The sequence below is a fragment of the Cryptomeria japonica genome, chromosome 1, assembly GCF_030272615.1.
Source record: "Cryptomeria japonica chromosome 1, Sugi_1.0, whole genome shotgun sequence".
In the NCBI taxonomy this organism is placed as follows: Eukaryota; Viridiplantae; Streptophyta; class Pinopsida; order Cupressales; family Cupressaceae; genus Cryptomeria; species Cryptomeria japonica.
This window is the reverse complement of record NC_081405.1, coordinates 439,933,326-439,959,678: the sequence shown is the minus strand read 5'-3', so window position 1 is coordinate 439,959,678 and position 26,353 is coordinate 439,933,326. Positions and strand designations below refer to the sequence as shown.

Below are 26,353 nucleotides of genomic sequence, written 5' to 3'. Positions count from 1 at the left end.
GTGAGTCGCGGTAGTTGCAGCCTGCAGGAGAAGTAGTTGCAGACCCGTGGTAGTCGCAGCCTGCAGGAGAAGTTTGTCCGCAATTTTTGCCTGCCGTCTTTGCAATTACTATTTAAGCAATTTTATAGATATATTACATATATTTATTAAAATTTTAAAAAAATTACATATGGTGAATTTAATTCGAATTTTATACATTTCAAATTTTTTCCTCATCGAACTTCATTCGAATTCCAAAGCTGTCGAACTTCGAATTCGAATTCGAACCTGGTGACTTAGGTTGGTCCTATGAAAAAGAAACAAAATTTTGAGTTCACAACATTCCTTCTTTTGAGTTTTGGAGATAGGAAAAAAAATGTTTTCTGTGTGGGTGGCTGCACAGAAAGTTAATAACAAATAAAATCAATATTTGAATTTCTAAAATATTAATAAATTAAAAAGTACCTAAAAGTAACCCAAAAACCAAAGTTGCATGGACATGGATACGGATACCGATACTGTATCAGATATGGATATGGCCATTTTTTAAGACCCCCAATATGGATACGGCTGGATACTCATTTACACACACACACACACACATTACAAAATTTTCTAAGTTATTTGAGGAGATTTTCATTACTTCAAAAGTAATGTAGACACATAATTGCTACATAAATAATGATAAGTTGATTTAACATTTTACAACATGCAAAATTAATAGAGTTGTATTTGAAGATAACCCAAAAAATGGATCACTGAAATAGAAAAACATTTCATTTGTTTTTCTCATTTGGTGTAGGTTTTGTTTATAACCATTTTTAAAAAAAAATGCATGAATGAATTTTTTTAAATTAAATTCTGGAAGATTTACGTCAAATTTTAAAAAAATTAAATCACATAGTATCTAGCATGGTTGGAAATCAAGATTTTTTTTTGGGCATGCGTGGGTACAGTATTCGATGTGTATTTGGGCTGTATCGGATATGTATCTGTTTCGATACGGGGATGTGCATGCCCAGCAAGGGACAAAGGAGTTTCTGGCTACTCTGCCAAAAAATTAAAAAAACTGAATTTTATAAAACGTGGACATTTAAATATATCTACTAGAAATATAAACATGAGCATTGGATTGAAATCTTGGTGTAAGTTTGAGCAGTCTGATATATTTCCTCTGGAAAGCATAGAATAAGGATCTCTTCTTTTGGTTGGCCTCCCTTGCTTTAGCAGTTTACTGTTGTCTTAATTTTCTTCTAGAACAAGGCTCTTAATAGCAATTGAATAGACCTTTCACCATCACGAATAGGATGAGATCATGAGTGTGCTTTCCATTCAAAGGGTCACCGAGTTTCCTTAATGGCTGTTATCTATTCCTTGCTTCTAACCGGTTATGCGCTCCTGTCTATGATCTCCCTTTTGTAAAGTGAAATAGATGCGAAGTAGTTGATGTTATCATTTTGTTTGTGAATGCATATTGGTTAAATGAGATTTTCTTAGAGGGAGGAAAAACATATATGTTGTTTAAGAATAATCTTGGCAAAGAATCACAGAACTTGCTTGCTTTGTGGATTGAGTCTTCCCAATTCTTGTCCGAATGAATTCAAACTACATGGGACAAATTCCATTATTGAGTCTTAGCAATTTCTTGAAGGCTAGCTAGATTACTCAATCTGCTCTTTATGCCTGAGAGGACTTGATCTCATTCACAACAAGTTCACATGAATCCTTTTGCATTTTTAATTGGAATTTGCTTTCTTTCTCTTTATTTTTTTGGCTGGCTAGGTCCAGGATGGGTGTCTGGACACTTTATAGTTTATACAACAACATTGATACTTTATAGTTCATATCAAAACAAAACCAAAGAAATAATTTTAATAAAAAGTAGTTATTACAACGGGAAAATCATATATTTGATGTCTATATCAGAAAGTTGGTGCAATTTCAGCTTTACCTAATAACCAATGCCAAGTGCCTGTTAGCATAGTAGTTTCAAATTTTATATGTGCTCATTATTGATAAACGGTAAGAATATGTACTTAGTGCATCAGTAAGCCTAGGTAGAAATGTATAAACTATTTAGGGATTAATATATTCTCTATCCAAAGGATGTGTTACTTGAGGTCGTGACTAATAAAGGCCACCTCAATTTTAGAATGGTCAATATACTTTATCTACATAAGTAATGCCGTATTTTTTTGTAGTTATCTCCATGCTACCAATCTTGCTGTCCTCTGACTTTGAATTTTCACATCTATTTTTTGAGCTCTGAAATGTGTGTTCATAGTCTTAATTTATTGTCTGTTTTCCTGAATTTTAAAATATGTGATTTTAATCTTATTCTTGAATTTGCAGTTATAATATCTGCATACCTCATCTTATTTAAATTATTATTATTGCTTTTTGTTTTTACGCTGCTGGATGCCAAAATTTGTTGCCTCTGCACTATGCTCTCCTACACATATCCTTGTTTACCTTGTTGAGTTCGTTGGTGTGCTATTTCAGGAAATTAATCCAATATTAACAAAGCAAATGTGATTTGTTGTATTCTCCCCATTTTAGAGAGTGACCTCTCCTAGATTTTGATGGTAGTTTTCACAAAATGTGATCATGGATTTTTCCGATTGATCTACTGCATTTTTAAATATTACTATTTTGAAGTCAGTAAAATAGGATTTTTGTCTCAAGTAGGATTTTTGTATTGGTTAGACTTTCAGAACCTGATCTATCTGGTCTTGAAGTTTTAAATTTACTATGATCTAAACTTGTAAACTTCTTTTTCTTTTTTAGGGTACTTTCACTCATATAGATGCAATACAAAAAAATCATCAGTATAAAAAGGACACAGGGTTATCTGGTCTTGAAGTTTTAAATTTACTATGATCTAAACTTGTAAACTTCTTTTTCTTTTTTAGGGTACTTTCACTCATATAGATGCAATATAAAAAAATCATCAGAATAAAAAGGACACAGGGTGGTGTTGAGCTTAGGCCAAAATAATAACCCAGTCAGGTTTCAGCTCTTTTAAGCATGTAACTTTGAATAACACCGTAAGAATGATCCATTTTGTTCCAATTTTCATTTGAAAAATTTCTCTCTTATCATTTTTTGCTTCCAGAAGATCAAGAGAGTGATAGACGCCAACTCTGTTTTTATATAACAGTTTGAAAAATTCTGCACGGATTTTTTCAACATTTTCAGAAATACACGAATGGAAATAATTTAAATGATTTTATTTCAATAGCTTCTAACTTCTTTTTTTGTGTTGTTTGGTTTTCTTTTTTCAACATTTCAAGTAGTTGGAATGTTCAATGTTGATTTTGGTCTTAGTTGTGGGTTTGTTGACTTCAGCTTTTTTTATAAGCTACATGTTTCTGATTAATATTCAAGCGGAAGAAAAGAAGATTGAACATATGAAAGCAACATTGTTCACTCGATACATTCTTCCAAAAGTAAAATTGTAATTTCCTGCTTGTGGCCTTAAGGGTTGGGTCTACGAGCCTCAACTTACATGATATTATAGTCATTCTGTTTAAAAGTATGTATTTTGTTGTTTATTGTCCTGTTACATTCCAGTTTATGGTTCCCCGTTTCCTATTGCCTGGGAATTATCTGGTCCTGGTAGAATTCAGTGTGTTGTTCGGTATGCACTATGAGTCCATGTTTGCGTTGGATTTTTGTTTAAGTTATATTTCCAAGCATTGGATTGATGGAAAGGAATTATATTTGTATCTTATAATAATATTTTGCTTCTATCTTTTCTTTCATTTCCAAGTAATTGCTACAATATTGATTTTGTTTATCTTTAGAACGGGAAGGTTTATGATAGAAGATTGACATTATACTTTGTTTACAATGCTGTTTTAGTGAATTTTACTATAAGGCAATCTTCATTCTAATGGCTTTGTTTGACAGTTTTGTTGAGTTTTCATAATTATATATACATGCCTTGATTTTTCTCAGTTTTCTAATATTTTGATAAGCTAATATTGGGTCCTTTTATTATATGAGTGTGCCATATTTGCTTTTACATAACCCTCCACATTGACATGAGACCAGCACATGAACCTGGTCCTTCAGCTCTCCTAGTTCTTGGCAGACAACTCAACAGATTACATAGCTCTTTTTACGTTTGTATCATTGCTCAATTAGTCTGAACCTTGTTGCCCTTTCCCTCACCATATTGGTATCATGTAAAGTTTAGAAAGTGTTTCTGTGCTATCGAGAGCCAAATGTCTGGGATCCATGGCTTCAAGATGCTTCCTGTCTTCACAAAATTAACTGAATCCCGAGGGAAGTGAGTCCTCAAAAGGTCAGTGGACTTGAGTCATGAACCTGGCCATCAGCTAAAAGATATTCAAACTTAAAGATGAAAATGATTTTTAAATTCTTCTTAATGCTGTGAAGCTTCCATCCAGCCCATACTTTTTGCATTCATGTCTTCTGTATAGTACTCACGAGAAAAATATTATTCTTTATCGAGGACCCTCTTTTGTGCTTTAGTTTAAATTTCAATTGTCTAGAGTTTTTTCTTGATCTGATTTGCCAAGTCTTTTTCAAGTTTCTGTGGATTTTTTTTTGCACAACTTTGAGCCAGGTCTACATCTCAAAACTACAGCAAGATGAAAATGAAATTTAACAATTAAGAATTTCACATCCTTAAGTTATGTACGGCATCTGCGAAAGGCCATGAAAACCTAACATTATATTCATATCCAGAAGCATTTAGCAAAGCAAAATGCTGTTAACAAATCACTCTCAAAGCAAGAACATTGATTCCTTATTTTATGTGTTATGGACAAATCAATGCCGCAGTGCTCTCTATTTTGTTTCTTCTAATGATTAATTAATATAAATATTTTATTATGTTTGTACCTTGAATCCCATTTTGCACAAGATTAAATTTGAAATTTGACTTTTAGGCTCATATGCGCTTGATGTAGCTTGCAATTATTGCCATCAGTTGGTATGAACTTATGAAGCACATCATTTGAACCAGTGAATTGTAATGTCCCTACCAAGAGATTTCAACAAACTTGCATATTCAGGCTTTAACTCAGACATTTAGTCAAATAGTTGGCATGCATTGATGTATTCAATATTTCTGATCTACATACTCATAGCAGCTACAACCATAGTTGAACTACTCGCGACTCGGCTCGACTTGCCAAGCCCCTGGGAAAAAAACTCGGCGAAAACTTGGGAAAAACTAGGAAAAACTCGGCGAAAAACTCGGCAACTTAAAAACACACTTAAACTTAGTAAAAAACGCATTTTTTTTGCAATTTTTAATGAGAAGATGCATCCAATGAGTCAATAAATGATAACACAAAGGAAACAAGCTGATTCTAGATATATTTAAATGCAAAGTGTCTACAAAATCGCATCCTCATGAGGAATGCTGATGGCTGGAAGCCTGAAGCAAAATAGTAAATTACTAAATAGTTTTTGTAAAACCAAAAGTAAATACATCATCACAAATTACAATTACAACTTCCTCTTCCCAGCTCTAGCAAAAACATGGGGAGAGGTAGAACTAGAGGGTCTAGACTGTCTAGTCGTATAAGTTTGCTGTGGGACTGGGCGTGACTGTGCCTCCTCGCTCGGTATGGTTGATTGAGACTCATCCTCCATCCTGGATGAAGCTATGTCTCCACTTGCCTCTGGCACTGGCAATGAATCCTCATCCTCATCCTCATCCTCATCCTCATCCTCTTCAATGTCATCCAGCCTGAAACCAAATCCACCCCCCTCCTCCATAGCCTGCCTCTCCAAATCAGTGATGTCAGTGTCGGAAAACAATGGAGGCTGCTCCTGTGATGTCCAATCACTGTAAGGATCTATATCATCCAAGTCAATTGGACCACCTTCTAGTTCCTCTACCTTCTTTACGCGCAATCAAAGATTATATTGTACGTAGACAAGGTCATTGAGCCGTTTCTGCGCTAACTTGCTCCTCTTCTTCGTGTGGATTGCTTCAAACAAGCTCCAATTGCGCTCACAATTAGATGAACTGCAAGGCTGACATAAGACTTTGAGGGCAAATTTTTTGAGATGTGGGGTGTTTCCACCCCAATTTTGCCACCAAGCATCTGCAAAATAAATAAAATGGAAAAGTTAGAAAGCAAAGAGAAAAGAGAAAACATAATTTATCAATCATTTTAGTCTTTAGATCCCAAAATCCAAATGGCAAATGTTATACCTGGGGTTTGAGTGGTTCTTCCTCTCCTAGCTAGCTCTGAAGAGAATAGCTTACCCCTTCCTCCCTCATAATTTTGGAGCTCACTCACAATGAGGTCTCTCTCCTCAACATCAGGTACCATCCTCTCAATGCATGTACTGAGGCCCTCCATGACTTGTCCATTCCAATCTGAGTAAGAACCCCCGAACCTAAAACGAGGGTTGAGGAAGTACCCTGCTGCATGAATGGGTTGGTGGAGCTGATTGTTCCACCTCCTATCAACAATTTCCCAAATGGGATCAAATTTGAGCCTATCCCCCTTGTAGTAATTTTTGATAGACTCTTTGGCCCTATCCATGGCCTCATAAAGATATCCCATTGGGGTTTTATCCCCATCCACCAAGCGAAGAACTCGAACCAAGGGCTCTGACACCTACAATTGAAAAATACAAATTACAAAAAGATCAAAATTTAAATAATGAAGTTACAAATTAGTAACGAGAGACTTGAATCAAGAATAACTAAAATTTAAAAATTAAAGTTTTGAAGTAACAACCATCACAATCTCTGCAGCCCTTTGTGCAAATTGGTTGTCGAAGACTATGCATGCGACAGCCTCTCCTTCAGGCTTCTTTGAATAAGGTGAGTTAAGCCATTCTCCACTCACAAACATTTGTTTCAAAGAAGTCAATGCAGCAAGAATGCTTTGCAACGTCAAGAAAATCGTTGCAAACCTTGTGACACCAGCTCTCACCAAATCTTTCCCTTGCGTGTGTTGTCTCATCAAATTTAGGACCCAAGGGTGATTGTAGATATATTTGGTGATCCTCCTTGCATCTTCCACAACTGGAGTCACCCACTCAAGTTTTCCTATGTCCTCCAAAAGAAGGTCAAGGACATGTGCTGCACAAGGTATCCAAAAAAGAGTGGGGTGCCTCTCTTGGAGGATTCTTCCTGCAAAAGAAGAATTTATTCTTAAGAAATATGCAACCAAGTAAAACAAAGCCCACAACAAATGAGAATATTGCTAATGCCTAAAGGTGATAATTCAAAAGGATTCTACCTGCTGACACATATGCTGCTGCATTATCTGTGATGATTTGCACCACATTCTCTACCCCCACCTCCATGATGACATGCTCCAACATTCCAGCCAATGTTTCTGCATTTTTCACCTTGTTGGAGGCATCGACAGATTTCAAGAACACTACATTGTTCTTGCAAGCGACCAAAAAATTGATGATGGTGCGGTTCTTGCCATCTGTCCACCCATCAGAAAGAATGGTGCAACCATAATTTGCCCAATCAATTTTTTGATCCTCCATCACTTCTCTTGCCCTAGCAACTCCATTTGTGAGCAACCTGTAAGTGCAAAGTGAAATTAGGTATTAGTACACAATTTTGATTTAATAAACAAGAAATCTAAAAAATAATTAAAAATGAAATCAAGTGGACTATGTAGTAATTTACTAACCTCCCACTCAAATCCCTGCGAGAAGGGGCCTTGTACCCCTTTCCTGAAACTGTCATAGCAGTCACCAAATTCAACCAATAAGCATTCTCCGCCACATTGAATGCAATGTTGTTGAAGTACGAAAAATCAGCAACTGCAATGTCAGTTTTCTCATGTACCTCCTTATTCCATCCACTAGCCTCTAATGATGGTTGTCCTCCAGGTGTGTTTTTGGGCACAAAATAATCACCTATCGAATTTGATCGTTGTGATGGAAGTGGAACAGGGCCCCGGCCAGGTACTCTACTAGAGGAAGCAGAAGCAATGGGCGAGCTGATGGTCGGTTTGCGGATACGTGGGCCACGCCGAGAGCCCACTATGCCCTCAAGTGCTTCTTCTTCCTCTTCAAGGTCAATAGAAACACCTTGAGATTCAGCTATGGCTGATCTCATGGCTAGTTTTGCCCTCTCCCTTTGCAGTTTCTTCTCTTCCCCAGCTGCAAGTAGGGCATTCATTTGTCTTTTTATTTCTTCATTGGTCCCAGGGCATGCTCTAGCATCATGCCTATCTATTTCTGCAAGGTGGTATTTGAGGCGGTTGATGCCTCCATGAAGTATTCTCTCACACTTTATGCATATAATTGACCCAGGATTGGGTCCTTCATAGGCATACCTCCATGCCCCATCTCTAGCACCTCTAGGACGGGTGCCTATAAATCCAGATGGGCATGGATCTAGTGGCCATTGCTCCCTTGCCATGATTAATGCTTACTTAACCTACACATACAAAGTGCAAAAAAAAATTAACATTTTAGTTAAACAATTTAGCACTAAGCAAACTATCTACATTAGTTTAAATAAATTTAGACATCATTCGAAGTTTTTTTTAAAAAAAAGTAGGGTTTGAATTTTTTTTTGAAAACTAGATTCTTCAAAAAAATTGTGAAAATTCAACAAGAATTGTGTTAAATCTTGTGTAAATAACTTAGAAATGATTTAGACTACCTAGGAATCATTTGTAATCAATCTAAATACAACAAAAAATAAACAAATTGTTTTAAAAAAGCATAGAAAAAAAAATTAAAAAACTTACTTGGAATCTGATTTTCCTTTCAAATCCCCTTCAAATCCACTTGGAATCACTCAATAACCACCCTAAATCACCTTCCAAGCCTTCCAAATGAGTTTCCCCCTTCTCAGCCCAAAACATAATTGGAAAACAAAAAACAAATGAATTTTTAAGCCTTTTTCGGCTGTATTGGAAACACGGGCGAGTTTTTGGCAAAAACTCGCCAAAAACTCGGCGAGTTTTTGCCAAAAACTCGGCGAGTTTCCTGGCGAGTAGAAGTCATTACTACTCGCCAGGCCCAAAAACTTGGCGAGTTTTCGGCGAGTATGTCATCTATGGCTACAACTAACTCCCAAATTATTGACATAATTACAAACCCTTTGCATTTATTGAGTTTCATTGGAACATTTTAGTAAATGGTTCATGTTCTCAGAAAACTCCAATACTGTTGCTGGCATACAAATTCAGAAATTATAGCAAACATTTGGCCAGTAGTTGACGCTTAAGCATGTTGCTAAATGGTTCATGTTCTCAGAAATCTTCAATATCGTTACTGGCATACAAATTCAGAAATTATAACGAACATTTGGCCAGTAGTTGACACTTAAGCATGTTGTCTAACATATGGAATGCAACTCACAATTTAAACAATTGAATATCCGGAATGTTGCTACAATAGAAAAAAGAAGCAATGGCTATCAAAACTGAGGTATGGCTGTATAAAAAGCTATACTTACTTCCAATTTGCAATATCTTTCTATAGTGGCGTTTGATCTTCTACATAATTGCTGTTTATTAATATATCAGATTAAACAGAGATAAATAGTGGACAATGTGTCCAAAAGATTCCCAAAATTGATATGGCTTGCTTCTGTAATGAGACAGCTGGAAAAATTGAGAATACTGCTGGTAGTGGTTGAAGGATGAGGTTCTAACCCTGTTCTGATCTCCTCCAAAGATACCTCACCGTGTATGCTCTGGGTAGCTGGTCAACATCAGCAATAAACTCTACCTTGGATGAACAAAAATTTTCATCAACATATTTGATAATATTTGCAAACGAGTGATTTATTTTGATTAAGTCTCAATCTTCAATCTGCAATTGTATGATATTCTAACTCTTCAATGCAAATCTCAATTGTATGATATATTAACTCTTCAACGCAAATCTCATCAAATACCATAACATTCAGCACACTGGCAGCCCAATGCTTTCAGCACACTTTTAAATGGCTAGGAGGGATGAAATACTTTTAAATGGCTAGGAGGGTTTGTCTCTGAAACTATTCTTACCTTTGGGTTTTGTTTTAGGCGTAGAAGATTAACAAAGTTAAATTTTTCATGAAAAGAGGATTTGATATTGAACAACGGTGCCTAATTTCTTGTCCGATTTTTTTTTTTTGTAGTTTACCTTTTTCTCCAATTGACTTGTGAAATTCTCCTTCTAATTCAACTTTATTTTTGGGCCTAAAAATAAGTCAATTTTATGTCTATAACATCCCTTTTTTAAATAATTAAATATGTTGTGTTTTAATTTTTCACTTTTTGACAATTCAAATATTTAACTATTTATTTTCTCTTTTAATTTTGTCTTGCATGACCACCAAGTTTATTGAAAATATTAATATAGTAAAAATACGAACTTTGAGTACACTAATATCTTAAGTGCATATAATATTAGTGTATACGAAAGTTGATGCTATCAAAGTTAATAAACTTCTCTAGTAAGTGTAGAGTGCTCCTAGAATGTTGGATCCATGCACATAAAGTACCATTGTTTTTATCTTAGCTTCAAGAACTCTTTGTCATTGTCAAAATACCTTTTCATAACATTGGTGCTCTCCAAGAAAGTTGAAATTTTCATGGATGTTGGAATGGATCATAGAAAGGGACATTATAAGTCCTGTTCCCAAATTACTTAATGCTGGTTCAATTCACCATTAATTCCAAATGATTGGAACGTTAGAATTCCAAACCCATCTCATCACCATTAATTTCAAATGATTGGAACGGTAGAATTCCAAACCTATCTCATCTACATTATGCATTTTTGGACAAATGTAAACTTGAAACTCCAATTGTATTGTGCCAATGTGATAACCATATAAACTTTGAAACTCCAATTGTATTGTGCCAATGTGATAACCATGTCTTAATGCCAATAGAATTCAGTTCATTCTCTTGTCAAATGATGTCTCCTTTGTTAAAAAGTCCATGAAGATTCCCATCCACAATATTCTTATGAATGCCTTTAAATTTGTTCACCTTTTTAAAAGAACGTGAGCCAAAAGCAATAAGATGTGCATATCTCACCATACCACAAATGCAATCTAAAATGAGTTATGGCAATCGTATGATATTATAATTTCCATACAATTTGGAGCTATGATGGTTGAATTATTCACCTTCCTCAATTGAAACCACTTATCAATATTATTCAATGGTTTAATGTCTTCAAAATTATAATATTGCAATTGTTAAAATGTGAAAACAACTTATAATTTGATCTTATCATAATGGAAGAACTTCCTTGTGAATAGGTTAGTGATTGAAAATGCTTTTGTAAAGGCTGAAAATTATTTCTCAATTGTAACCAATAAGAAAATGCATCTTTCTTTGGAAAAGCTTGCCAAATTGCATTTATGAATGAAAATGTAGTTATTAGGTGGCTATTAGAATGTTTAATTGGACAAAAACTTGCCAATTTGCATTTATGAATGCAAATGTAGTTATTAGGAGGATATTAGAATGTTTAAATAACATTTGGACTCAAATTTTTGATTTATAATTCTCCATGGGACATTCCTTTTGTCAATTATTAACCTCCATCATACTCTATTGGTTATAAAAACTCGATTATAAAAACTCAGCAATTAAATTGATCCACCATGGTTATGCTATGCTACTATGATACAACAAGAAATTTTTCTGCCCACGATGACAAACAGTCATCAAATTTCACCTTATTTTTAAGCTCATTACAAGTGTCGATGTCAAGAGACAAATGTGAATCAACATCAATAAAAGATAAGAAAATTGTTTATGTCCTAATTAGCAAATTGTGACTCTTGAATAGAGGACATCGTGTTATTTTGAAAACACGTTTTAGCAAAGAAAAACTTGGCTCTCATATTTTTATGTGTGAACAACTTTGAGCAAAATGACAAAAGCCTTGCCTTAACCTTTTGTTAGCCTCTATAGTTTCATACCTTAAGCTATAATGAAGATGATCAAAATGCTTCACTTCGATATCCATATCTTGTTATTGTCACATGTATTACTAGAATTAGGAAATGTCTCAACGTTCAAAAAAAGGTGAATTAGCAAAGATAATTCTACATCCATTTGAAAAAATGGGTCATAAACGGATTTGAAATTAGTTCTATTTTCTTATTTAGATTTGTAATGGAGGAAATGGGACTATATAAAATGGAAATTATATTCTTTTGAAAGCCAATTTTTCTTAATGATAAAAGCACAAAGTTGTGTAACACTTTTATAAAGGAAATGGCTAATGTTGATTCAAATTTTTAAATTGCATCATTAGAAAGTGACATATAAGTTTCAAATTTTGTAATGATGTAAAGTAATAAAATGTATATTTTTTAGTGTATTTTATGCTAATATTTTTTTTTTATAAATAGAAAAATGATTTACATATGATTTTTAATAAAATAAACACTAAAATTTAGTTGCTAATAAAAGGTTTAAATGGAGCATCACTCTTTATATAGTAAGTTTTATCCCATTTTTTTTCAATTTTTTGTAACTTTAATGCATGGATATAGTTTTTCACTATTTTTAAATAAATTTGAAAATTTGTGTCTACTTAAAGTCTTTCCATTTGATGTCACCTTTTTAAAAATTGTTTATTGAAAATAGAAAAAAATAATAACATCTTGACATAATTTTTTTTCTTTATTTAAAAAAAAAAATTAATTAATTTTTTTAATAAGATTTTCAACTTTATATTCTAGTGCTAATGACCTTTCAATAAAAATAAAATATAAAAATCAATTAAAATATTAAGAGATATTTTTAGAAAACTCATTTATAGAATTACAAAGGGTATTTATATATTTCAAAATATCATTTCTAAGAGTAGAGTTGTTGAAACATCAATTTTTTAAATTAATTTCTTTTTTGGTAATCAGATCCAAAGTGGTATAAAATGTGCATTTAGTAGACACTTACAATTGGAAAAGTTGTGGTCCATATCTAACTTAGCTAGAATGAGTCTAACTAGACGTTTGACCAAAATTAATTTTTAGTTAAAAATACTTAAATTTAGTCATACTGATAACTTAGCCTAAATTTTGACACAGATTTGTATTTTTACCCTAGTACATACTTCCAGATATCTTCAACTACTTGAACTAATGGAAATATCTAATTATAGATAGTAAAATGAAGTTTCTGATTATATAAATGGAACATGTAGAAGATATGGAGCTTTTGGTCCAAATTTGAGCATCTCAACCAAGGACGATAGTATGGCCAAGGACAATAGTGCAACACACCATAGTCTCTTATGGATCACAAACAAAGAGATGTATATAGAACATGATAACCCAACTCTACACTTTGACTAACCTCCATGCTGTTGAATATCTTTAAGAAACCTACACATGAGAAAAAAAATGTTTGGGGCTATCTAGGGACTTGCTTCAATCAAGTCCTTTTTTCAGTCTTACCACCTCCATAGTAGCTAGATAGATGGATAGATCAAAAAACAAATAGACATTGATAAAATGATTTAATAGGCAAGGGATGCGATAAATTGGAAGATGCTAATACATGATAGAAATATATTACCAAGAAGGTTTGAGAAAGCAAAGAGAATTGTGAAGATTGTTGTGAGAGAAGCTAGACAAAGAGAGCTATAAGAGCCAAAAGAAAACCAAAGAACATCCAAGAGAAATCAAAGAGAACATTCAAGAGAGTTTGTGTGAATGAAAGATGTGTTTAAAAAGAGAGAAAATGAGGGACAAAAAGGGATAATGAGACGTTACAAGTCATTTTGAAAGGTTTCCACCGACTTGGGTAGGTGAAAAGTGGTAAAATGCTCATAAATGACCTTTGAGTATTAAAATACTATGGGTTGGTAGCACAACGCACAAACGTCTATGCTAGGTGCTGGTGCCTAGATAGATCACACTTAAAAATGGTGAGAGACACTAAAATCCAATAGTTAATGCAAAATTGACACAAGGAGGTAGATGTTCAAAATAACCTTAAGCATCCTAAGAGAGAAGCTAATGCAAGGACCAAAATGAACCTACACAAATGCTAAGGGAATGGACACTGTAGTGTGTTGGGTCTCAAATCAACAGATTGGATAGGTTCTAAGGAAATGCCAACTCCTATGATCAAACCCTCCAATTGACTTGGCCAACTTATAGAGTGAACCTATTTGGTTAATGACTCTCTCACTCTAGGTTCTGCAGGACCTAGGCGGGTGTACCTATTCACTAGTTGTTTTCAAGGACTAGTGCTTTTTATAGCAGATTAAGTATCTTCATCTAGCTTCCTCCTATCACAGAATGGCATAAGTTCCTGGAATGGAGATATAGCAGATGAGTTCAAGATTGTTGTTGTGGAAGCTATTTGATCTTTGTGCTTAGAATTTTATATATATATATACACTATTGCCAACTTACTCTATGCTTCTTACTCAATTACTCCTATTGTAAAATAAAATATGATGAATATGGTGATAAATTGTAATTTATAAATGGCCAGTGCCTTCTTTGTTGTCTGGGCTACAGAGTCTTTATATTGCCTTAGGACTTATTGTGTGAATTTGTGAGACAGTTTTTAAACCCACCCCTTTTATGGATCTGTCAGTTATTATTTCTTATGAGATCAATTGAATGCCTATATCATAAGTTGCTTGAATGAATTTAACCCTACCTTTAAGGGACCATCCAAGTAAGCACTGCAAAGAATAATTATAATTCACAAGCAGAACTTTTATTTCAACCTTATAACATACAACATAAATCTCACTCAAAGAATATGAATAACCTTATCTTCTTTAGATAATATCACAAGCAATTGCCAATAATGAATGAAATAATCCACAGCACATATGCAAAGAAAAGATAACTAATTGTATTACGTATTCGTCAAAATCTGTGTAACAGGAAACTTACAAGCTATCACAAATCACTGTATTCTTGCTATCATTGTTATGTTAAGAAATATTACAAGAAATCTTTCTCATAAATATATGAGAACGAATGCTGTTTATGAAAAGACATGTCTTTTCGAAATATTAACTGTCAACTTGAACACTCCTAACAAACTTAAGTAAAAAGAGATTAAGCGTCCCTAAATGATGGATGTAGTCATCTTCTTTAAAAGTCTTAATCTTGATGCTCTGTTTCTTTAATTCTTCTCCCTGTGAAAGGTATTCGAACATCATCTGGTTGACGGTAGGGGCCATGTCTTTGCTTCGATCCAATCTCGTCAGAGCTCGATCCTTGATGCTTATAAGTTCATTCCGCCATTCCTCCATAGACGTTAATTCTCCTTCCTTATAAATCGAGGGCATTCCAATAGGGTTCCCATCATCCAATTCTTGCAGATCTCCTTTTAGCATATCTTTGAATTTAACATGATTCTCCATAAACAAAGTCCCTTCTGTTTTTTCTTCTAGCGTCATCACATCAACACTGTTTATCATTTTATGCAATCGTGCTTTTAACCTTTCATGCTCTCCTAATGCCTTTATGGTTCTAGAGTACACCCTCCAATAATGCTCAACATGTATAAGCATGGTGTTGAATCGGTGTTCAATGATATCATTAACCAATTTATCCATCTTTTGCTGGACATTTTTTACCTGTTTGGTAGCCTTATCCGCTTGATACTTCCAATACAGAACATCAGAAACATCATCCAAGCTCTGTCCCGTGGGATATGAAGCATATTCACTTAAAGGAGCTCCTGTCTCAAGTTGTAATATCTTTGCTTGTAGCTTTTGATTCTCCTCTTTAGATCTTTCATACAAGCCCTTATATGTAATGTTCTCCCTGACCAAAAACTCTGTCTGATCCAAATTTAATTTGGCTACATCCAGGTTCAATTTTGCAGTGACCCTAGGGTCAGTCTTTCCTACCTGATGGACCATAAGGTGTCCAAAGGTTTCTTCAACATCCACAATAATTGGCCTTTTTCCTCTCGGATATAATGCCCATTGTAGGAGAGCCTTTTGATCAGGATCTTACCCCGAGCCCATGAACAATTTATCTATCTCTTGAGGCAATACCTGTTGGTTAGTGTCTTGCTTCTTCAAGAATCCATCAAACAGAAGTGCTGAATTTATATCCCAACCTGAAAATATGATAACTCCAGCCTCCTTTAATATTTTCCTCCCTTTCTCTGGGGTCATATCTTTCATGAGGGTATCTATCTCATCTTGTAGCCTTCTCATCTGTTCTTCCAGCCATACTTCGTTTCACATGAGCCCCTTTGTACTGGTATAGGAATGAAAGGAATTCTCTAGAAGAAGCGAATCCGTCATCCGCAACAAAATCTTCATGCTCTGTCATCCTTATGTCAACTACATCCCTAATATTAAAATCACCAGTTTCCACATCTACCTCTGCTTCAAAACCAGGTGGATAATCTTCTCTAGGGGAGTCAGCAGGGATGCTACTAGCAGTTGATTTTGGAGACATGTGAGCCAATGGTTTACTATCTTTTTCAGTGTTGACAAAATGGAGGAACTGTGGGGGTACTCTATGCATAATCTCTACCTCATGCTGAAGTAGTTTTTTGCCTATCTCCAAAGGATCTTGGAGGCTTCCAAGTAGGTCTCCATCCGCCATCCCCCTTGCTCTTTTCCACTTGAAGGCTTCCCAAGTCATCTTGCTTCTTTCTCTCAAAACCTTGGCATCTTCCCTTTCAAGGTTCTTGATTAAATCATCTAGCATTTGAGCCACATGTATTCCAGCTTTTAGTTTCTGTGATGCCCTTGCAGCTCTTATATATCCCTCAGGATCAAAGTTCTCTCTAGGATCACCCAGAGTCATGCCATAATAATCTAATTTATTTTGAAGTAAATGATAACTTTTGGAACTTTTAACAATAAAATCAGAAAACACCAGTAATCCTAGCACAATGGATTGTTTACCAAAATCTGTAAGATGTTTGGCACTGACAGCAGATAATTGTCTTACAATCTCTAGGCTAGCCACCCTGTTTGGCACTGTAATTGGAAGCATGTATGGATTTCCTTCATACCCGAATACCCTGATTTCTGTATGATTAAGGTGGCAATACCAGTCACCCCAGTTGTGATCAATCTGAGACTCTGGAGAGAAGTCTTTTGGCCTGAGGAATCTTTTAATTTCAGGAGACAGAGTATAATCTCTATGTTGTCCAAAGGCCGCACTAAGAGGTTTCACAAAATATTCCTGAAAGTACCAATATTGGTTATTTATGAATCTTTGATCCCATGCAGAAACCCACAACTGAACTGGTTTCTTCAAACCATTCTTATCATAAGCTCTGATGCTGAAATCGTCTGACCAGAAATTGATTTCTTGTCCACAATAAAGAATGATGTGCATTAAAAAGGAATACAACGAGAAATGAACATTTACAAGGTCTCCTTTCAACTTTTCCAACCCATGATTTAGGGCTTCTGCAACATAAGTGGCATAGTCAAATGACCTAGGGTCTTTTGATTGTAGATCAGCACATAGAACCATAAGCCCAATATCCATGAGAGGATGAGCCTCTAAGCCTAATACTTGGGTTGCAGCATAGTATGTATACTTAAAATACGGATGAAATTGGTTGACATCAAATGGCACCTTGTCATCTTTACTGAATGGAACAAAGGAGCCTCCTACTTTTGGCCGGTGAATGGGTAATCTCCATGTCCTGTAGATGTCCTCCAAGTTAAAGAATTCTCGCGATAGTTTCTGTATATCAATTTTCTCTTCTACTTCCCAGTCTAGATCAAATACCATATCAATAGTCTGTTTGTTAATCACCACCATGGGATTCCCTTGGTAGTCGCATATGGTTTTGGTTTTTGGATCATAGCAATCTACCAGAGCTTTCATTAATTCAACATCCACAAATACATTCGGAACTACCAATTTCCCTAAGTTTTTCTTCCACAGGTTACTTACGGGCTCAGGAGCATCCCTTCTTTTGTAACCAAATAGGAACAACTCATGTCCTCTGATTTCAGTCCATATGTCTCCTAGATGTTCAAATCTATCTTCCAACCCTTCTTCTTCACTCTTGATCTTTTTGGACCTCACACTGGATGTCGGGCACTGGTCTAGCAAATCCTGAGTTAAAGCTCTACCCTCCTTTTTCTGTCGTTTGGGCTTCTCTTCAGGATTCAATTCCTTTCCTTTTCTACTCTTTTTAGAAGAAGAAGAAGGTTCCATAATTTCAATTAATGCAAGAAATCACACTTACTTGGAGAATTGTTGAGCTCTTCTGATCGTCGTTTACGGATTTCAGCAATCTGCTTGCAACTTTCTGTCTTTTGGCAACAATCTGGTTCTTATAAAAATTCAATCAATTCAGCTGTAATTGTATGGGCAACTTGTGCAATAGTTAATGTCTTTGCGTTCATAACGGTTATTCAAATGTTTAAACTTAACTGCAGATGTGACATCTTGCACTTGAGCTTTTAATTCCTTCGCGGGAAGTACTTTTCAACCGAAATGATCATGAATCGAGTTTTCGATGAAACCCTTGTCTTCGGCTGAATACTTTGATCTTTCATCGAAAGTTCATTTCCCTCAATATCACCTTATCGATGAATAGCCCTTGTCGAAAAACCATCTTCTAGTCTCTTCGAAATCATTCTTTCTTCGATGAAATTTCTTTCGATGAGTCATCGGTGAGTTTCATCGAAATCATATTTCGATGAGTTCTGTTCTTCGGTGAAAGTTCATGCAAGCCCTCCGAAAGCCTTTTTTCTTCGATGTCCTTTTTATTGATGAAACCCCTCTGTTTTTATTCGATATAATGTTATCGATGAGATTTGCTTTTCGATGAATGTTTTTTAAGTCTCTTCGGCAGTTGTATTTCCTCGACTTCACCTTTTGCTTTTTGCTTTTCACTTTCGGATGAAACTGGAATATCGATGAGCGGCTTCTTTTATTTACCGAAAGAGATATTCTGCCGAAGACATCTTTATTGTTTTATACTTTATGCCTTATTTTGATGAAACTATCCTTTCGGTGAAACTCTTTCTGAGATGCTCGATATGATATTTTGGCCGATGACCCTTTAGCACTCACGCCTTTGGGAAGACTTCTTGATTTTCAAATATGTTGTTCAACATAGTGGATACAAAATTGTAGGTGAAATTGTAAAGCTACCTAGTTTTCAACAAGAGAAAACCAATCTTGTTGTCTCAACTTTGTACTTTGATTTCAAGAAAATGTTCTAAAATTAATTTTTTTCTTGAAACCAATCAAGCTCATTTGTCACACACTTGATTTTATTAGTTTTTATTCCTTCTCCCTGTTGGTGTGAATAAGGTTTTGTACCTAGCTAGTTCCTAATTGAGGACTTATTCACATGACTTAAGTTTACTTAGGTTCTATGTGTTGTTTCTAGAATTCTTATTTGTCTAGATGCGATACATCATATCTTATCTTTATGTCTTTAATTAATTCTAGTTACATCATTTTAATTGATTTAAGTAGTTGACTCATAAAGGATTAAGACAAATGTCAATATCCCGTTTAATCCTACCTCTCACCTTTCCTTTAGAAGCAAGCCCTCTCACTGTATATTTCATATTCAATTAATCAATCTTGCATAATGAAGCAAGATATTCTTTCCATTTTTCTCTTGTGGAAGTTATTTTGGTTTTGCAGGGATTTTGGGGGTGTTTAGGAGTCACCAATTAACTCCTACACTCTAGCTCCTTAAAATGTTTTGTAGTAGCAAGTTGATCATTTGCCTTCAATAGTGGAATTTGGGTAAATTTTCTAATAATTGTTTTTGTTGATTTAAGCTCAAAGGTGATCTCATTATCCTTCATCTTCGTTTCTTTAGGTGCAGTTAATGCCTCACCTACAAATTTAATGGCTACTTTTGAGTTGGCCTAATGGTGGAGAACTTGTACTCTTGATAGAGAGGTCACAAGTTCAAATCTTGAAGGGTGTAGGATATGTACACCTTGTTTCTAGTACAGTTAGGTGCCTCATGTATGGAGTACAGGGTAGTCCCATATTTCATCTATAGAATACAAAACTTATTACCTAGTATTGTGGACTATAAAAGGATCCATTTCCATTTCTATGTCCATATATTTGATAGTATACATACATGTTGATTTTATTTTTATCATTGCATTCTTAATTGTTTATGAATATGCAAAGTGACAATTTGTTCAAGTTGTTTCCTTTCAATTTTTTGTACTAATATTTTGATGAGCCTTTTTGTGTTGTCCAATTTTGTTAAGGCTTGTACTTTATTCTTTTCAGTTGTCAACAATTTTTTCTTCCACTCACCTTCATGACATACAAAGTCATGCAATTATATTGAATTTTTTATTAGAATCAATGCAAAAATCAGCATTCTTTTCTATGACATAGCTTTTGATAGTCTTTCTGAAAGTCACTCAGATGGATTTCTTTTTGCCCCAACTCACTTTTTTAATTATCTTCACATAACTGATCTTAGTATTTATCAAAGGTTGGTGTTTTGAAATTATCCAACAAGTTCAAACCCATAATTAGTATATCTTCCAATAAAGTCATTTTGGAACTACATTATCACAAATTATTTCTTATCCTCATTTGTCAAATAAGGTTTCAATGTTTTTCATTGAAAAACAACAATTTTAACCAAAACATGCACAATTGATAAAAAATCTTAGTCATCTGTAAGCATATTAGCCAATAAGATTGATAAAAGTGGTTGAGGTACATCATCTATTTTGTTTACAATCAAAGACATAATGGTTTGCTATTACAATATTTTCAGCACAATATTATTTGGTAGTAGCAAAGAAATAGTGAAACATTTTGAAAATTAGGTCATATAATTCAAGATCAAGCATCACCACACATGATCTAACCTTTGTAATAGTTTTTCGAATTTTTTCTCTTGCAACAAAACGAGGGTTTCTATTATCACCCAAAATTTGGAATTTTTTAGAATTGACTCAAATACCTTTTTTCACAATATCGTCATTTTATGGAGTTTTAGGTGACATTATATTTGTATTTTTATTAATGCAAAAACTAATTGTAAGTCTCACATCTTTACATGAGTGTCTCAAATCTCTGCTTCATAAAAATACTCAATGATGGAATCACAACAAATTGCATCCTCACAGAGTCTCATTGATCTACTATAAATAAACAACCCCCCACTTCTTCCAAAAAGTAGAGTAGATAATCTTTGATTGGGGTGGGTGCTCAAGATTTTTGCTTGTCTCATACAACTTGTTTTCCAAATCTTCTTCATTTTGTTGGAGTTGATCTCTCAACCCCATAGCTCTTGAAGATCACTTGCAACCAAATACTTGTCACAAAACGAGAGAAGACCAAAATGTATGGATGCCAAAAAATGAATGCTCTAGAAAGATGAATCATGTTGATTATTTAATAATTAAATTAACAATAATATTACAATGTGTCTTTATGAAGGAACAAAGAGGTAAAAAGGAAAAACCTAAGAATAAGAAAAACACTCTTAAGTTTAGCTTAATTAAAATAAAGTAAGAGAAAACCTTATTACTCTTAACACCCCCTCTTAAGAACAATTGAGGGAGCAACTAAAACACTATATGCAAATGTATGAAATGCAAAGAATGGGTCCTGACAACAAAAGGCCTGGTGAGGTACCCATGCACAAATTAAAAAATCTCTCATAATGGAGAAAAGGAGAAAACCATATCAGAAAAATCTCCTCTCCAAAAGAGAAAAATAAAGAATGAAGGACTAAGAATCCTTTAATTCAATGTCCCAAAAAGAATAAGAACATGAAGAACCACCTCTGAAACACAAAGAAAGTGTAGACAACTATCAAGAAAATATACTATAGTATTGAATGAAGAACACCATCTAAAACTAGGACGATGATCAGGATCAACAAGACAAGAAGCTACATGAGTGCCCCCAACAATTCTACTTGAACAATGATCAAATGGAAAACAAAGGCAAACATCTATTATTCAAAGATACAGATGGTACACGAAGTGGCATGAGTGACCCCAACATCACCATTCAACCATACAAGAGCAGGCTACAAATTGAAAATATAGGTGCCAATAGTTGGAAAAACTAATTAATCAAGGATAGGCGTACTCAACAAGATTGGAATGCAAGAGTGTCTATATGGTAAACACTCCATATCACCAAAATGCATGGGTAACCAAATGTGGCGTCTGCCTAGTACATAGGAACAAATATTGGATACATAGTGTAAGTAGGAAATCAAGAATAAACATGAAATCCTAAATTAGGTAGCCACAAAACCTAACAAGCAATGAAATTGATCCTAATACATTCAGTAAAGGAAATGAAAGTGAGATTAAAAAACTGATGCATGAGCATCCCTAGTTCTCAACAATCTTGCATCAACCAAAACCATCTTCTTTTAGTTTGTTCTTGTTTTTCAGTTTCAACATTTCATTCTGAGTTTCTGGCCATTTTCTCACCGGATCTTGCGAAGCTGAATTTTGATTCTGGGCATGTTCATTTGCCTTATCCTAAGTCTGTGGGATCTTTGGATCTTTTATCAACAAGTTATCGCTTGTGGAATTCGAGACAGTTTTTTGGCTTAGAACACCTGAACCGATTGGACCTATTTTACTATTGGCGAATCTTGTGGATCATTTCCATAGCTTGTAGAGCTTCAATTCATTGTTTCCATTGTTCCTTGGCTTGTGGCCAACCTTCCTTTAGGTTCACACTTCATCATATGAATTTTCCGGATGGATCTCTTTGGGGGAGGCTAGACTTGTTGTTTATACATTTCATCTCGCTCATTGGAGATTATTTCATCAATGCAATTAAGCATTTAGAATCAAGTTTTGAGAAGATAGGAAATAGATCTCTAGGTTAAGAGGTTTAGAGTTGACTTGCAATCTTGCTTGAGATGAATGTTTTTGATTACGTGAAAAACAGGTTTTGAAGGGACCAAAAACCCTTTACAAATCAATCAAGGGATAGAACTTGACCGCTCAATAAAGAGGAGAGAGCCACTACCCAAAAAACAGAGTCTGCCCCTAAAGACAACAAGCAACCCAACCAAAGATAGGGCCAGAAAAACCAGCCCAAACAACCAATTAAAAGGGCCTTGAAGATTTACAACTAGCCTTGTCAGAACTGTAAAGCGGAAAATCGCGATCGAACCCTAGTTGCTCTCCCCTCTTCCAACTCCGAGGAGAGAGAAGGGAGGTTCGCTAGGGTTGATGGTTTTCACTTAGGGGAGAGACTTTACATTCAAAAGAGGGGTTGAAACCCACAAGATCCAATCCCACACAATGCAAGATTGGATGCTAAATGCGTTTCAAGGGTTAAGACAACAAGGCTACCCTCTTTTGTAAAGAATGTGCATAGGAGAATCAGGCTAGGAATGCATAGAAAGTGACAAAGATTCGCTTTATAAACTGAGATAGGGATATAGGATGAAGCTGCGGACCTGGAATTAGCAGTAAAATGTCGATACGGCGCTGTCCTGCAAATTTGAGCAAAAGTTGTCGGGACGATGGCGCCCGAGCGCCACGGTCCTCCGAAAAATCCGCGAAACGAAGGGGGATCTATTCGTCTTTGCACAAGGATTCCAGATCTTCAATTTCAGCCGCGTACCTGCAACCTACACACAGAAAAGCGAAGACGATTGGGGGGTTAGGGATTAGGGGTTTGCCATTAGGTCAAACCCCGGTTTTGGAATTAACCAAGAAATGAGCAAGTGCTGTAAATGTAAATGACTGTAAAACAAGTACTAATACCTTGTTCTAAGGATGTTTGTATCCTTATGTGCGAAGGTATAGATGTTGTATGTTGTTGTAGTATGTTGTATGTAGTATGTAGTAAGTGATCTCCTCTTCAATGGTTGAATCCTTGTCTTGAATGCAACACTTAGCCTTGAATGGAGACTTGGAATGAATGCTTGAATGTTTGAATGCTTGAATGCTTGAGTATAGTTTCCACACTTTGTACACATATCCTCTTCATGCCAAATGAGAGAGAAAAATGTAGTTTATATACTTGTCAATTAGGGTTAAAAGACTGATTTTCCCGACCTTAGGCCGACCAGGGAATGTAATTTCCAATTTGCAAACAAAAAGACCCGAAGTCCAAAAGAGACCGGGCCCAAAATAGGACCCAGGGACCAGGGCACTGGGCGCTCTGGTCCCACCTCCCGGGACAGCAGGGTGCAAAGGAGGTTTAGGCCAGGGTGCAAGAAAATGCAGTTTTTGGTGTCATGAGCAAGTTTCGGGGTCTCCATTCAGGTTGCGTGTTGCATCGCCATCGTGAAGACCGAAATGCAGTCGAAATTGCAAGTGTCGCAATTTTAGGACGCTACATTTAGCCCCCACTTTAGCGGGAGTATGTATGCTCATACTTCCGGTAAAGTACAAGGACACAATATTGAAAGACTTTCACCACGTCAAGGAGGCAAGACACACCAAGCCCCCAGTGGACTAAGGATCTTACGACTTCGATTGACAAAGTAAAAGGGAAGATCATGAGGGAGAACCATGACTGTCAGTAGTAAGGTTCCCTCACTATGAGTCATGCAAGAAAGATATCAAAAATTTCAAGGCAAGGCTAAATTTGCCAAGAAATTTTCAAGTATCTTGAAAAGATATGAACGGGATGTATGCCCCCCTGCGTTAAAGCGATCGCACACGCCTCACCGGGGGTGATTGCTTTAAGGTAGTGATACATATAGGAAATGAGAAAGGAAAGGAGCACGTTATCGCAAGGATTTAGCCCCCAAGTGTGAGATAAACCCAAGGATAATAGACACAAAAAACACAAAGCATGAGGTGGCTTCGCTTTCCTCGGGGTCAGTATGCTGTATGATAATTCATGTATATATATCATATGTATGTATGCATAATTGTTCTTCATTCCCCAATCAAGGAAGGTCACCTAGAAGAAGGGAACACATGTGTCTTTTGAGTCAACATGAGAGAGATCGAGAGATCTCAATGCTTTGCATCGTCCTCAAGTAGACAACACTAAGGACAACAAATAGAAGAATGAGAATAACATATAGAAGAAGTAATACAAGAGAGGAGGAGAGAATCTGCTATGCTAATGTAACTAGTGTAGCATGTCATCTACCCCCCGATCTTGCTGATCAATGTTTCGGGAAGGCAGGGAACACGCTAGAGGAGGAACATCCAACACAGCAGATGGAGCTATCACAAGATCCAAACAAGGGCTATGTTCATGTTCCAAGCCACGTTGTTCTTGTCTAGGAGCTAGGATAAGTGCTTTAGAAAATTCATTAGATAAATGGTTATCAATATCAACAAGTTCATATTCACTATCAGAAGCAAGAGAAGTAACATTTTCATCATGAATAACATTTTCATCTATATCATCATCAAGATTTATAAAAATAGGATCTTTAACTCGCATAGGATCAAGACCATCATGCATCTTATGTTTTGGAGATTTTGGAGAAAATGGAATAATGCTTGTTGAAGGTGTTTTTGGAGATTGCAAAGTTTGAGAAGCAGCTGCTTGAGCTCTAAGACGACGCTTTCGTCGGCATTCATGTGCAGAACGATTTCGTCTAGTCCTAGTAGGAAGTGAAGAAGATTGAGGAGGAGGAATGTTCTCATCCTTATCACTTGGGTGTTTAGGTTGTGGTCTCTTAGGCTGGATAATAGGAGAAGAAGAAGGTCTCTTCTCTCTATAAAAAGAAGGAGGAGGGATTGCTCCATACAAAGGAGGAATATTTGGTTTAGGAAGGAGACCAAGTCCATCATGACGAGGAGGGATAGGTCTACTTTTAGGAAGGTTATTAGATATAGACATAGTCACATCCATGGGAACGGGTTGGGAATCTTCTTGAGGAAAGACATTAGTTTTATCTTTCAAAGGAAGAACTTCCTTCTCAATAATGATAGGAATATCAAGTTTAGGTGTTCTAGGTTCACTTAGAGATAGGATCATATCTGTTTTCCACTTTTGATAAGATTTGAAAAGATGATCACTTCGCGGAGGAAGAGATTGGAATTGTTTAGGCCAAAAGTAATCAATAGGAACGCTAGAAGTTCTTTCAGCTGGTTTAAAGAGACTATGATTGACAGTAACAACTTCACCATTATGGGGAAATTTCAAACACTTATGTATAGGAGAAGCAATAGCTTTCATGGAAGATAGCCAAGGATAGCCAAGCTTCACACGAAATTGTTCGGAAGATGGAATAATAGCAAAGTTCACATCAAGGGATTTGTTATGGACCTCAATAGGCAATGTAATAGAACCAATTGCAGGAGAAGAAAATGCATCAAATAGTTTCACAATCACATCTATTTTGTCATATATCACTTGATTCAATTGCAAAGTAAAAAGAAATTCTTCAGTAATAACATTAACCATGCACGAAGGATCAATAAGCACACCACGACAAGGTGTATTCTTGACTTTTGCAACTATGTATAAAGGACCATCAGGTGCCCTAATGGTTTCACTGGAATCAAATGT

At 35.6% G+C, this 26,353-nt stretch overlaps 1 non-coding gene across 1 annotated transcript; it reads left to right on the top strand.

Moving 5' to 3' along the window:
* Window positions 1-3,379: 3,379 nt before the first annotated feature.
* On the top strand, window positions 3,380-3,498 carry LOC131066593 (small nucleolar RNA snoR104). The gene has a single exon (XR_009111697.1). It is a non-coding gene; the product is annotated as a small nucleolar RNA snoR104 (small nucleolar RNA).
* Window positions 3,499-26,353: the final 22,855 nt, after the last annotated feature.